Genomic DNA, 14676 nt, shown 5'->3' with positions numbered 1-14676 from the left:
ATTGCTGCCAGGAAATATTAAGTCTCTTAAGTGACATCCTTTTCCGGTGTGTTTACTGGTGGTTATGTAAATGAAGCGGGCCTTGCTCTTAGAAAGGATCAGAGTGTTTACAAGGGACTTCACCTCTTCTCTTGTAGTTGTAATGAGATAAAATACTCCTGTGACCGTGCAGTTACGTTCAGCATTGGGTGTCTGCTCCCTGTGTGGCCACGATTGCGCCTCTCTGTGGAGCTGACCCTTGCGTTGCTGCTGGCCACCTGGCATGGGTGTAAGGAGGGCAGGTATTGGCTAGAGAAGTGGCCATGTTTTCCCTGGTGGCTTTGTTGCTCCTGCTGAAGCCTTTGAAATACTGTCCACGTGACAGGAGCCCCAGACTCAAAACAGATTGTGGCATTTGGTGGAGGGAGACCTGACTCATGGGTTTTGGGTGCAGATAATGAAGATTCAGGCCACTGCATTAAATTAACAGCCTGATTTCCTGAGGCTGCCATTGGTAAATGCTTAGTTGACATCCTGGGGGATGGGATGCAGCCACTCTGTACCCCAATGAGCCTTGCTCTCAGGAAACTCTTGCCCAGCAACAAAATCCATCCTTTCTTAGACCCTGAAGCTTATTTGGGAAGTGGCCTCATAACTTGCTTGAAGCAGGTCATGAGCAGGAGAGAGGTTCTCATCGCTAGAATCCTGGAATAAACAAAGCCCCTTGCAGCACTGGTTAGTTCACTTTTTCTAGATGAGGACATGGAGGTACAGAGAAGGTTGAGGTCATTCTGTCTGCTGATCCGCTGTCCAGTGTTCATGCCTGCTGAGGTGTCCTGGGTGCCACTTAATGCCTTTACCACTTTATTCATTTAACATCAACTGATTGAGCACCTACTGGGTACCAGACAAGATGTTGGAGATAAAGGGAGAAATCTGGAATGGTCCCTGCAGAGAAGCACAGGTTTTCTTGTGGGGCTGGTAATGGTGATAATGGTGGTGGAGGAGAAGGATGAGGAGAAGCTTGGCCTTATCAGGAAGACATGACCACTCCCTCCTTTGTCTCCCATCTGTACTGTCTAGTAGCCATTTTGCAATGCCTGTCTCTGGGACCATGGCCACCATATTGAGACATTTATTTCCTCTGACCCAGTCAGTGGAATTAGGATTCTTCAGAGAAACAACCAATAAGATGTAGATAGGTGGAGAGATAGATGACAGATAAATAGAGCAGGAATTGGCTCACATGGTTATGGAGGCTGAGAAGTCCCACGGTCTGCCCTCTGTGAGCTGGAGAAACAGGAAAGACTGTGGTATGATTCAGTCTTCAGTCTGAGTCCAGAGGCCTGAGAACCAGGGGGGAAGGATGGGGTAAGTCTGAAGCTAGAGGCGTGAGGACCAGGAGCTCTGATGTCTGAGGACAGGAGAAGGTGGATGTACCAGCTCAACAAAAGAGAACAAACCCCCTCCTTTCTTTGCCTTTTTGCTCTGTTGGGCTCCTCAGCAGATTGAATTCTTCAGTGCCTCCTGCACTGTCTCCTCACTCAGGCCCTGGCCCTGCAAAGAAGCTGCAGCAGCAGCAGCTGGTTAGCACGAGTTTGTAATGGCATAAAGACAACTAATAATTGGATGATAAAGTGCCCTGATTTCCTATAAAAATACAGACCTGTAAGGGTAAAAATGGAACTTACAGTGTGTGACTCTTCACTTTCTTTTGGCTTACCCTAATTTAACTGTTTCGTAACCTGTCTGCTGGCTTGTTTTATTTATTCTTTCTTTATGAAGAATAAGAAACATGGGCATTAACCATGATGTTGCTTCTTAGCTGGAAGGTGAGAAAAGATAGAAGACTCTAGGGTAAGAGGTCTTCCCATAAGAAGTTGGTATTTGCTGGAATTTTCCAAAAGAACTTCACTGTACATGACCTCTCTTACCCTACTGAAGTCTATGATTATTGGTGAATTCTGTGATTTTTCTGTGTCAGGTACTGTGATAGGTCCTAGGATTACAGAACTAAAATAAAATGACACCTGCCTTTATGAAGAAAAATGCATATAGAAAAAGCTAACAATGCCTGGTAGATACTAGGCACTATGTTGAGGGCTAGTGAAGGCATCTGGTGTGTTGGATCCTCTTATAAAAGGTCCATCAAAGTGTTTTACTGGTATGGAAGGCAGATCCAGTATGGTGGTGATGGTCAAGAGGATCGAGGAAACATCTAAGTCTACTATCATTTTTGCTGCTCACTAAGGAATAAATGGAATTGTCCCAGTAGAAGGGGAGGGAGGAAGGAGGGCAAGGAGGAGGTTGGACAAGGAGCATTGAAAGCATACAGTGTATTTGTTGAGCAGAAGCCATGTGATAAATTGCAGTGGTAAGGTGTTGAGGAGACCACGTTCTCCTGCAAATTATATGTTAGGACAGAGAGAAATGACTTGTAACTCAGTTACGTATTGAGAGATTTCATCTCATACAGTGCATAAATACAGGAGTTACAAGGGGATTGATGCCAATTCTAGTGGGTTTCTTTTGCAGGACCTGATTTCCAGTAGATAATGGTGTATGCCTCATATGGGAGTGGTTGCAGAGAAGCAGTTAAGAACTCAAGACTGACTTAGATGGTCCTAGTTGCCGCATGTTACACTCAACATTCCTAAGCTCAAGTTTCTCTGTGTATAAAAGGGGGTAAGATGGCACCTACTTGTATCATTTGAGACGCTTTGGGCTGCAGATCACGGGAAACTCAACTTGCAGTGATTTCAATAGTATTAAAATGTGTTACCTCACCTAATCTGAAGTCCAGAAGCAGGGTGGTCATAATGGTGACACACCATGATCTGCCTCCACTTCCCTGAGGTTCTTTATCAGCATTTCCCTAGTTAGAGTGTCCCTCACATTTTCAATATGGTTTCAGCAATTCCAGGCATCATAACCAAAGAGCATAGTGCTGGAGGACAAAGGTAACTTCTCTTCTTGGGTGTATCTCTCAGGAATAAGGGAACTTTCCCCCAGAACCCCTCAACAGCCTTATGCTGACACCTCATTGGCCAGAATTTTATAAAACACCTATGTCTAGACAGTCCCTAGTAAAGCCTTTGGACCTGCCCCGATTGGGAGCTTAAGCCATTGAAGATTCACAGCCCAGTTGTAGTTATGCGGCGGAGGGGGCTTGGTCATCAAGGGGACATGGGGGATGGATACTGGATAGATAACCAAGTATCTGCTACATGACCTTATAGGGATATGAGAGTTCATCAAAATGAGACACTTCACACAGTACCTGGCGCATGGTCACAACTCACCAAAATGTAGCTATAATAGTGATGATGATTGACAACAGTAATGGGGAGTGGGTTCATAGAGATGTCTTGGCCACTATAGCAAAGAAGTTGTAAGGCCCTTCTACAGCAAAGAGATCTTTCTCACCCCCTCCAATCGTTGCATTCATCCTTCTCTGACACTTATCTCTTCCACCTTGAGTCCCCATTCCATAGTTCTTATCGAGAGACTGTGATGTGGCAGAAAAATACTCAACACTAGGCGATTGGGTTTTGAATTCAGGGCGTCACCGTTTATCATCTCTGTGATCTCAGATGAGTTTCTCTAGTTCTCTGAGCCTCAGTTTACCTTGCTGTAAAATGGGGATAACCATGGCAGTCTTTTCTCCTATGGGGAAGGCACACTGAAATTACCAACGTAAATGCCTAATTCAGTAACTGCTTCCTGAAGATGAAGGCTGGACTATTTCCTTTGACAGCCCAGGTGGGGTTATTTACCTGGCGTGGTGCTAGCTGTTGAAAAGTCTGTCAATGCAGCCTCTGTGAACTCCTACCACTGCCCCTGATTTTCTAGAAAACAATCTGCGACCGCTCATTGTACAAATGTGCTCAAGCTACTATAACCACGAGTGTTTGTAACAATGTGCCTATTGACTTCTTATTTCAATAGATATCCAGATTTATTATCCCTCAAGGTAAGCATCGATTTTACCTTTGTCTCAGTCAATATTTACCTCTGAGGTCAATACATGTGGATATTCACCTCAGCTGCAGTCAATATCCATTTCGTATTACAATATATGATGTACATATGTGAACATAAAGCACACCATGGTCTGTGAAAAAGTCTGGAAGACAAGGAAGCTTCTTGCAAAATAGATGTGTTATTTTTGTTCTTTTTTTTTTTTTTTTTTGACTGTATCACTGGTTAAAGGTCAGATTCTAATTCGCCAAATAGAAAATATATATGTTGTGTGGATAGCTGGTATTTGGGGAAGGATTGCATGATATCAAATATACAGTGAAGCAGTCACTTAATGATACTGCACTAAATATGGTTTCTTGAGAGTTTCTAAGTTAAATGGGAGCCATAAGGATATAGGCATGCAGGGAGATTATAAATGCGGTAAGAATGGAAACATTTGCTTAGTTAGGACAGGGCATTGTCCCTCCATCCCCTGGATTCTCAGAGAGTCTGGTGGCAGGAGCAGGAGGAGCAGGAAGAAGAGGCAACGGTGGAGCTCTTGTCGGCCGCCAGCGAGTGCTGGGAAACTGGGCCTGGAGAATCATGGAGGGCCTCGATTGGAGCCCAGCTGTGTGAGTTAAGAACCCCATTTGGCTGCTGGTAACAAGGACCCAACCAGACTGGTAAATTCTTTCATGCAAAGGAAAACCAGAAATGAATACTCCAGCACTGGTGTAGCCGCTCCACACCATCACTGGGGACCCAGCCTCCTCTTCTCTGCTTTGCAATGCTGCCTCCATCTTCACCAGGACCCCCTGGTCCAGAAGGACCAGGTAGCATGACAGAGAAAAGGTGGAATGGAGACTTCCTCCCTTTCAAGGAACCCTTTAAGAGCCCCAGCAGACGCTTCTGCTTGCTTCTCAGTGGCCATGAGGTAGTCACTCGGCTAAACAGACAGCTGCAAGGGGGCGTGGGAAATGCAGCCTTCAGTCCCTGCTCCAGTGGGCCTGGGGAGATGGAGAAGCTCTGGACGCAAGGCAGAAGGGGAAATAAATATTTGAGACACACCAGCAGCTTCTACCATACCAGGTGCTGTAGACTGAATCCTGGTGCCTACCTAAAATCCATGGGTTGAAACCTAATCTCCAGTGTGATGGCATAGGAGGTGGGGCTGTTGGGAGGTGGTTAGGTCATGAGTGTGGAGCCTTCTCTTATGAAAGAGACCCCGCAGAGCTCTCTGGCTCCTCCCATCCTGTGAAGACACAGCAAAAACCAGGAAGTGTGAAACTCCTCAGACACTGGATCTGCTGATACCTTGGTGTGGCACTTCTCAGCCTCCAGAACTGTGAGATGAAGTATGTGTCTGTCGTTTATCAGCTACTCAGGCTATGGTGTTCTGTTTCGGCAGCCCCAGTGCACTAAGGCACTAGGCAGCCCTGCCCCATCCTACCTTTCTCCCTTGTACTGTATCCCGATTCTTTCAAAGATCACGGGGCTTTATCTTGAGTTTTCTATTGTTGTAACTGAAGTTGTGTCTGTCCAGTATTTTTTTCCCATCACATGTGAGCTACTCACAGTGCCCTATTTTCCTTTGGGAAGCACCTAGCTCACTCTTCCTGGTGGACATGGGACTGTTGATCTTAAAATAGCCACTATGACCCCCAACCACAAAGAAGAGCACATGACCCAGATCTGGCCAATCACGGTTGCCCTCTCCCAGCCACCATGCCCAATTAAGGACTGAGCATACACAAAACCAGGACTGTCCCAAGTCCTTCCTCGGACTTTTCTGACACACCTGGCAAGGAAGACTTTTGCATGCCTTCACCCCACACTGCAAACCCAGTGACCCTGCTCCTTGGCAGCATCCCAGGAGGCTGCCTATTGCAACAACAACAGCAGCAGCAGCAACAACAACAACAACAACAACAACAAAGAGGTTTAGAAAGTCCCCAGCAAGGGCATTATAAAGCCTCTTCCCAACTTCTCTTTCCTCTGCCTTATTAATGCCTATCCTTTAACCTCCTAGGATCCTTGGGACCTTTTTAACCCCATATAGGAAGCAAACCCATGAGCATGTATGCATACATCAATTCATATTGCCCCATGCAGCATTGCAAAGTCAATCCTGGAGATTTCCGTGGACTCCTGTTTTCAGCAATCTTCCATAGTAGCAGAACTCAAATCAGCTCATACTCTTGTATTTGTTTTGGCAATACCTCTCTTAATGTTCCCTGACTCTTGACAAAGAGGGCGGAGGATGGACCCCAATGTTGTCCTGTTGATTTTTGTCTTGTTCATGCTTGCTGGAACACAGGTTACCCTCCCCACCCTGCCATGGTCCAAAACCCATAAGGGCGGTCTCACTCCTGGGTTTGCCCTGACTCATCATTTCTGGATCATATAAACCATGGCATTCCCACCTCCCTTCCAGAAGGGGCTGATACTTCTGGTGCAGTTCTGTATTCCAGAGAGTGCAGAAAGGAACCTGGGCCATCACACAGGGAGCTTAGAACCCAGAAGTTGTCCTGGGCCACACTTGCCTCCTTTGTCCCATTTTATAACTCATAGGCCACCTCCAACTTGACACTTAACTTACGTTTTTATTTATTTACTTGGCATTCAGAAAACTCTACAGCGTCAGCCCCTTGGGATATAAATTAAAGCAATTTCATTTTCATAGTTTCTCTGTTTGAAACCCCTCATTGTTTATTTAAATAGTAGCTGATGCATACTGCAAGTAAAGAATTATAGTTAAGGGAATAAGAAGAGCTGATCTCTCTGGGAAGTAGTTGTTTCCTCTTGCAATAACCCCATCCTAGCTCTTGGAAGTTTCATTCTTACTCCCCTGGAAAAGGGAGCTGGCCCAGGGAACCAGAGTTGTTTGGGGGAAGAGCACTTTGGTGGGGGGTGGCTCAGGGCCCTGGCTAGGGGCAGCGGTGCATACGGGGCTGCTCCAGCAGGGGTTGTTATATGAGAAGACATCGCAGACCTTGCAAAAGCAGCCACTGAGGATGGGGAGGGCCATCCATACATCATTGCTTACAGCTGCTGAAGACATAGGCTTGGACTTCGGCATCTTACTCCCAACAGAAGGTCCAGCAGGGTTGGGACAAAGGAAGCCAGAAGGACAGCAACAACTAGAAATGCTTCCTTTCCTCTTTCCTGAGACTGGAACCATGGTCCGTTGCTCCTGGTTCACATCTGAGAGTCTTCTCTTTCTTTTAATCCCCACAGTTGGCAGCTGCACGACTCCCCTCTCCCTCCACATGATGTGCAGTTTTGGTTGGGACCATGCATTGTTCAAGGCCATGCCATGTCTTTGCAACAAACACACATAGTCATGACTGCCAGGGGCTGTATGCAAGCCTGAATCTGTCCACAGTGGTCCTTGCTCTCTATCCCCTGGCCCCATTACCTGCCAGAGGTAAACGATGTACTCAAGATGGAGCAGGTAGGGCTGCCTGCCTCTTGGTCAGCCAGTGAGGATGCCTTGATGTGTGACCTGTAGTCAAAATGGCATTGGAATGGCTCATCAGTAGCTGCTGTCAGGAATCTGAACTCAGTAGAGTAGGAAAGAACCTTCGTGTTCCAAGGGGGTAAAATGTATACTCAAAGGGAGAAAAAGACTACTTGGTGGGAATTTGGTTAGTTTTTCATTCTTTCTTCTTTCTGCTCATTTTTTCTTCTTCAGTTTTCTATAATGATACCTGACATACACACGTACTAGACACAATAGGCTTTATTATTTTTTTTTTTTGAAAGTGCAGTAAAACAAAGGATGATGTCTGTAGTCTCCCTTTAGGGTTGGGTATTTGGGACTCACTGCCGTCATTTGTTCATTTGTCTCATGCAATCAGTATATTTTGAAACCTTGCCAGGCTCTGTGCTCAGCCTGGGGAGGCAGTGGGGTGCCTGTCAAGATGCCCTTCAAGAGTTGATGTTCTGCTGGGGGAGGTGTGCAGTAATTATGGTGTCAATGGGCTTATGATGAGGAAGACATGGGGCCTTCTGGAAACCCACAGCAAGACTAGCTAGTCCAGCCTGGGGCAGGCACATCGGGGGTGCTACGGTGGTTTCCAGGAATGAAGCCAACAGGGACCTGAGGGATTAGCAGAGCCAGGCAGCTGAAGAGGAAGAGAGCCAGACCAGTGGATGTGCTGTCATGTGCACTCCAGGGTGACTGATGTCAGGGCCCATCAGGGGGAAAGCATGTACCCTGCCATTGGAGGCCAGCAGTGAGGTTTGGTTGGGAGGTAAACAGAACCTGGTCAAAAGCGTGAGGATAAGCCCTGCTTCGTGAAGTGCGTGAAGGGAGCCTTGTGAATGCCCTCCCTTAAAAAGAAAATGACAAGAATCAGCAGGGTTTCGGCCACTCTCGTCTTTCCTCTCTGATCTCAGCAGTGATGAGGGCTAGCTTTGAGGGGTTGGGATCACACACCTCACATCGGCCAAATCTCCAAAGCACCCCCGCCAAGCTTTTCCTAATAAGCATGCAATTTAAGTAATACCCACGTGCTAGCTGTGGACATGCAATTTAAAGACAAAATCTTTGGGTTCTAGCACCCCCTCTTTTTCTGATCCAGTCATTCCCTTCTACCTTCTCCTGCATAGAAATTCTGGAGCTTCCTGTGGGTCCAGGTGCTTCAGTCCAGAAGCTACTTTGTGAAAACTGCCCCTGACCTAGTGCTTTGTTTGTTTCCATAAGTGCCTGACTTTATAAGGAGAAAACAGCTTAGTGAGCGCTCAGTAGAGTAGATCCAACAGTCACCTTGAACTCTTGTGGCAGGCGTAGGGCCTGTTTCCACTGCTTTCTTTCTCCCTCACGTATCAGTCAGCTAGTCAGTCCATCACTTATTAGTGCCCACTGTGTGCCAGGCACCCATTCGGTGCCGTAAGCACCGCTGATTGATACTTTGGATTCTAGGGTTGTACATATCGCCATCATTTTGCAGACAAGTTTTGCCTGCACAAGGGAGGGCTTTTATCCTGCACCATTTTCAGAGCATTGTCCCTGATTTACCATGAAGCATTTGTGCTGTCCCCCACCCCCCTTATGCACTGCTTCTTTCTGCTTTCAGAAACAGCACTGGTGACCTGTTTTAAGAAAGGTTGAAAAGCCAGCACTTAGATTTTCCTGGAAACCTTTAAATTAACCTCATTAGGCTTGCTTTATTTATTTTCTTTCATTTCTCATGCTTTTGTGCTTTCCAAACCTCTAAATTTTGGTGCTCTAGTGATCTTCCATAGCATGACTCAATAGTCAATATGTGTTTAATAGGAATTGCAGTATATGAGTTTATAATATATAATTTTCCACGAATATAGTGAATGTTTGCCAAGGCCCCCCCCTTTACCTTTTTAAATTCAGAAATTTCTAGCTGTGTTTATTCCTCTCGTCAGCATACTTTATCATATCAAAGCCTTTTCAGACACTGTAAAACTACTGAGTTATGTTTGGGTCATGTTTTGCGGTATGCCCTTTAATACTGTAGCTTTAGAAATGCAATTTTCAGCCTCTGCTTATTAGAATATGATAAAGTATTCCTGGTCTATGTCCAGCTCCACTAATCTCCAGACTGCGCTTCATGAATTAAGCATGAAGATTTTAGTCAATGTGCTTTCAAAGACCAATGTTTAGGGAATCATGGATTTTCTACAAGCTGAGGGAGAAATCTATAATAGGAGGAACTGATTTTCAAACATCATATTCTCAAGAAGAAATGACCAGTTCTGGCCCAGAAACAGAAAATATTTCACTATCAGAATATTCTAGAACCAGTTAAAACCACATTGTGCGGTTTGGTTTGTTAAAGGGACGAAGTTTTAAAATGTGTAAGCCCGTCTATCACGTGGGAGGATTTCAAATGACTGCTTATTTTGGAAAGCCCATGTAGATTGGCCTAAAATCTAGAGGGGAATGCAAATTGAATTTATAAGGTGTTATTAACTTCACATTCCACCCCCTGTCCCTCTCCAACCCCTGTGCATTTTGGTCATTTTGCTCTGATACAATTCAGTAAGTAGCCAGAGATCTCTCTCCAGTGTGAGAGAACTTCCTTGGGGGAGAGATTTTGAGAATGCCTTAACCAGGCTAGCTCTTGAGTAGATAGTGTCCGAGACCCCAAATGTCTCCTGGTTTGGTGTGTTTCATGGCGATCGGCAGCACACATTTTGAAAGGAAATCTTTCGGAATGACCGTGCTAGATGATGTGGGGCACCTCACCACTAAAATGCAAAAGGCATGAATATCCGAGTGGCTGTGAAGCACCACCAAAGGGCACTTTCATCTGAGTTTGAGTGGCCCGTGGAGTCTTAGCTTCTCTTTCGTGAGCTCATAACTGATGTGGTCACCATTTCCTTCATAAGAAAGGTACCTTTGAGCAAGCGTCTCTTCCGTGCCTGATGTTGTGGTTAGCCCTTGACATCAGTAGTTCACTCAAATCCCCATTTCTCTTTGGGGAAGCTAACGCCTGGGGAGTTCCAGTGACTTGCTTAGAGTCAGCATGGAGGCCAAAACTTACTTAGCCCACTACATCTAAACCAAACCCCACTTTGTGGCTACAGAAGCAGGCCCATGTCTCGAACGTGTCAGGCAAGAACCTGGACCCTGTAGCTGCTGGGACTGGACAGTGGTTGCTGATGGAAGCTCTCATCCACTCCTCCAGGTCTGACATCAAGACAGAAACGTAAATCATCTCCAGTTAGGGAGCTGCTTCTTGAACATTTTCCTTTTGAGGGAGACAGGACGATTCTCAGCTCGTCTAGCCTTATCTGTGAACCTACGGGATCTCTCAGGGGCTTTAAATTAATCAGTCAATCCACAGACATTGAACGGAATCTCTACCTTGAGCAGGAGCCTCTGCAAAGTGCTTTAAATGGGAAAGAAACCAAAGAGCTGGCTGCCCTGCTCCCAGCCATAGCCCAAGGCTGCCTTCCATGGCTGGGGGAATCAGCCTGTCAGTTCAGTCACAGAGCCCCTGTGACTGGTGTTTTTGACTAAGCTGGCCCCATGGACAGCTCTGGTCGTGTGTAGACACAGCCTCGGGAGGGGGGAGTACCTCCATCTCTTTTTGAGTCCTTGCCATTTAATCGTTACTGACACAGTTTTATGAGAAATACAGCAAAACCCAACCCTGTCAATCATCATTTCGTCCCCAGTCTCGGAGCAGCACCTGAAGAACTAGGTGTGCCAGGGCGCATCCCTGGACACCTTAGGTTTGGCAAGTGGAGTGTGCAGGCCATGGGGAGCGGGGGACAGAAGTGTTGCCCCACATGACCCAGGGATGCTGAAGAGAGTCTTTATAAGGTGATCCACTCTCTGGGTCTTGCAGACATGCTCTGGGATGGGTCTGTCTTCGAAAAGGACAGCTGCTGTCTACGTGATAGTGGCTGAACTGTAGCATTTTTAGGACTCAGAGGTGCTGTGCGGGTCCCCTGTAGGTTCATGTGGATAAGAGAAGGGGGCCAAGTGGAGACTCGAATATAAGAGTAACAGTCTTTAGCCCTGTGTTGCTGAGGTGGTTTTTAAAGAGAAATGGGGACTTGGGGATTTTACATGGAGTCTCCCCATTTTTTAATGTTGGCAACCAGTTCACTTTTTTTTTTTTTTTAACCCTCCATGCACGGGTTAATCCTCTGTGCCCGAGGAATGGACACTGGGTGCAGGATGCCAGATGTGACTTCCCCTCAGAGCCAACCTCCTTGTTTTATGGCACGACATCCAGAGAGGTGAAGTAGCTAGTGCAGCTCTGAGGCTAGAATCTTCCAGATTTGTTGGTAAACCTCTGTAGCTGATGAAAACACCCTAAAATTACAACAGGACAATGGGGCATTATAAACATGAGCTCTGAACACAGGCCATGGAGAGAGTTCTAGAACTCGACTTGTCTGAACAGCCACCTTGATAGCGTTCAGTTCTCTGAACCAGAGGTGTAGAACGGATTCAGCGATCATCGTAGGGATGATTTGGGTCTAGACACCTCTTCCCAAGGTGGCTGGGAGGAGCCTGCAAGCCAACCCCCATGGCCATCTCAGTCCTTGCAGGGGCATCTGTGGCTTTGGGCAGTTTGGGAAGAGGGCAGAGTACTACCCTTCCTTCCAGAGCCTCTACGACCCATCCGACACCATGAGAAGCATTGCCTACACGCACCCTCATTGGGTTTCCAGAGTATTTCGGGATTGGACATGAAAACCCTGCTTCTACACATAAGGCGCCCGGAACTCCAGAGATGGGGGAGCCTGCGTCAAGTGGTTCCCTACATAGCAAGGATGGAGAGGCAGATCCAAGTTGGCCTTTCTCTAGACTCAAACAGAACTCTTTCTCTATCACCAAGATCCCTTTCTTCTTCTTTGCTACCTGCTTCATTTTATTCCCCCGGAAGAGCCTGGGCCTCTCATTGACTCTTTGGGTTTTTGTGAAAGGTGAGTTATAAGCTCTGCTTTCCATGGACAGATGGAAGCAGCCCCCAGGGAGCAACACCAGCTCAGCTTAGCATGTCTCTTCTCAGGTAGAAGGTTAAAGGACAAAGGTGATCAAGGGGAGCTGTCCTGCCCTCCTTGACCAGGGAATAGGAATTCCCCAGCAGAGAGGAGAAAAACCAGGAACAAGAATAGAATGTATTATTTCAAACGATTATCCACACCCCCTCATCCATTTTCCAAATTGTAAGTTCTTTTTATATAAGCACTTTCCGTTAAAGGGGAAGAAATAGCTTTACCCGTGGCGTAAAATATATACTTTCTAATGTAAATCAAGAAGCTTTTAATACCATAATAAGAACACGGTAGTATATTAATTGATGGAAATTGTGGAGTTGAATATTCATAATCAGCAGCGGTCTTTTCTTTGGAAGGAACAAAGGATTAAGTTAGGGAGACAGTAATGGTATTGTTAGCAGGCTATTTCAATGATTTTTTCCGTGGAAGAGTAGAGAAAGGTGAAATTTCAACTGGGATTATTAGACTATGCAGATCTCTACCCAGAGGTATTCCACTCTATGCAAACCGCCGAGCTGTGCTTTGCCTTATGATCCAATTGTTTTATTAGCGGAATCATTGCATGTTTCATTTTGCTATAGTAATAGCGCAGTGTCTGTCTAACAATAAATTATAGAGTCAGGCAAACAATGGTTTTGTATTTGGGATACAATGAAATATCTTATTAAAATGCAGACTTCCTTAGGTTCCCGAAATTAGAGTCTTATTTTAAAATGATTCCATTGGGCTTAATACACTGTTTTGAACTAATCACACTAACAGAATCACTCTTTTGTCAGAGCTTAAAGGACTGTGGGAGTTACCTGTTTCCTTAGTATTTTCCCATTCATATTTTACCCTCAAGTTCCCTTCTGGTTAGATCTTATTGGTTCCACAGTGGAAGGCATTGTGCTAATGGCATCACTCTCTTGCACGCAAAAGATAAAATGAGCTCTAAAGAGGCCATATCCTTCCTGCCACATTTCTCAAGCAGAATTCTGTTCTGATCATTGTCGTGATAGTGATAATAATGACAAAGCATAGTTTTTGTTTTGTTTTGTTGTTTTAATGAACACTTTATGCTGGCCACTGCAAAAAGTGGTTTACAGGGTTTCTCTTGTAGGATCCTCATTCAAGCCCATTAGGGGTAGATGCTGTTGTTACCTCCATTTCACGGATGTGAAGACTGAGGTTGAGAGAGGCTGAGCGCTTTCCCACAAGTCACATAGCGCGGTGGATGTTAATTCTGGGGCCCGAATCTCTGCTATCTGGTCTGTAATACTCTCCACTTGTCACTGCGGGATTCATCTTCATTCCTTTCCCCATCTCCATGGTTAGAACCTTCCTGTGTTCTTGAATTCATCCAGACTTAATATTCTTTGCCTCTCCAGCCTCCAGCACATTTTTGGAGATGCTGAATGCGGTTGAGGTGGAGCAACAAATGGAATGAGGGTTTTTCTTTTTCCTTTTTCAGTTGCTATACATCACATCCCCCTCCAGGACCAGGCTTCATGCTGTGCATTTTATGTCCATCGTCTTCTCTGAGCCATGTTATTTGCGTCACACAGATGAGGCTTCTGAAGCTCAGAGTTTAAGTCATTGCTCAGGCCTCTCTGACCCCAAGGCCTGCCTTCATCCCAGCCTCACCTGCATAACAGAGATCCCACTGTGATGGTCAGGAAATAGTGCCCAGTGAGTGAGCACAGGAAACCTTACGTATTAAAACCAAACACACACACAAAAAGAACTTCTGAGATGAAGTTGAAAGACATCACTGACAAAGGGCCTCAGCTTGACCAAGCCTCAGTCAGGCTCTTTGGAATCCTCTTCCCAGCAAGGCCTTGTCTTCCATGTCCTTTCTTGGCATGGCCCCGTTTTAGCAAGAATCCCCCATGCTCAAGCTCAATATCTGGTCGTCTTCCTCAACCCCACCCCCACCCCGTCCCCCAGACACTATCTGATCACCCTGACCTGCCTCCAGCAGGAATCCTGCGAGGTCAAGAATTAGCAAGAATTGCCCTGCTCTCTTAGTAGTTTTCCACTGACCCTTGCCACCACCCCTGCCTTGCTCCTGAACCGCGAAATCCTGAAATCCTCGCTTTGCCTTATTGTATTCGGTGTTGAGTCCAGTGTCTCTTTCCTGCTACAAAACCACATTGCAGCAGTCCCCACACAGATGAGGTCGTCCCTCTGAACTAAGTTTGCCTTACTGTTCTTTTTTTTTTTTTTTTGTAGTTTTTAATTTTATTATATTAT

The 14676-nt window shown here is 45.9% G+C and overlaps 1 protein-coding gene across 3 annotated transcripts in view; it reads left to right on the top strand.

Moving 5' to 3' along the window:
* The window catches only part of WWOX (WW domain containing oxidoreductase), a 918520-nt gene that overhangs the window by 383409 nt on the left and 520435 nt on the right, over nt 1-14676 (top strand). The window lies entirely within an intron of this gene.

This window comes from Leptonychotes weddellii, chromosome 16, assembly GCF_054177405.1.
Source record: "Leptonychotes weddellii isolate Sample4059 chromosome 16, ASM5417740v2, whole genome shotgun sequence".
Classification (NCBI taxonomy): domain Eukaryota; kingdom Metazoa; phylum Chordata; class Mammalia; order Carnivora; family Phocidae; genus Leptonychotes; species Leptonychotes weddellii.
Note: the sequence above shows the minus strand (reverse complement) of the source record. Positions and strands in the feature narration are given on the sequence as shown.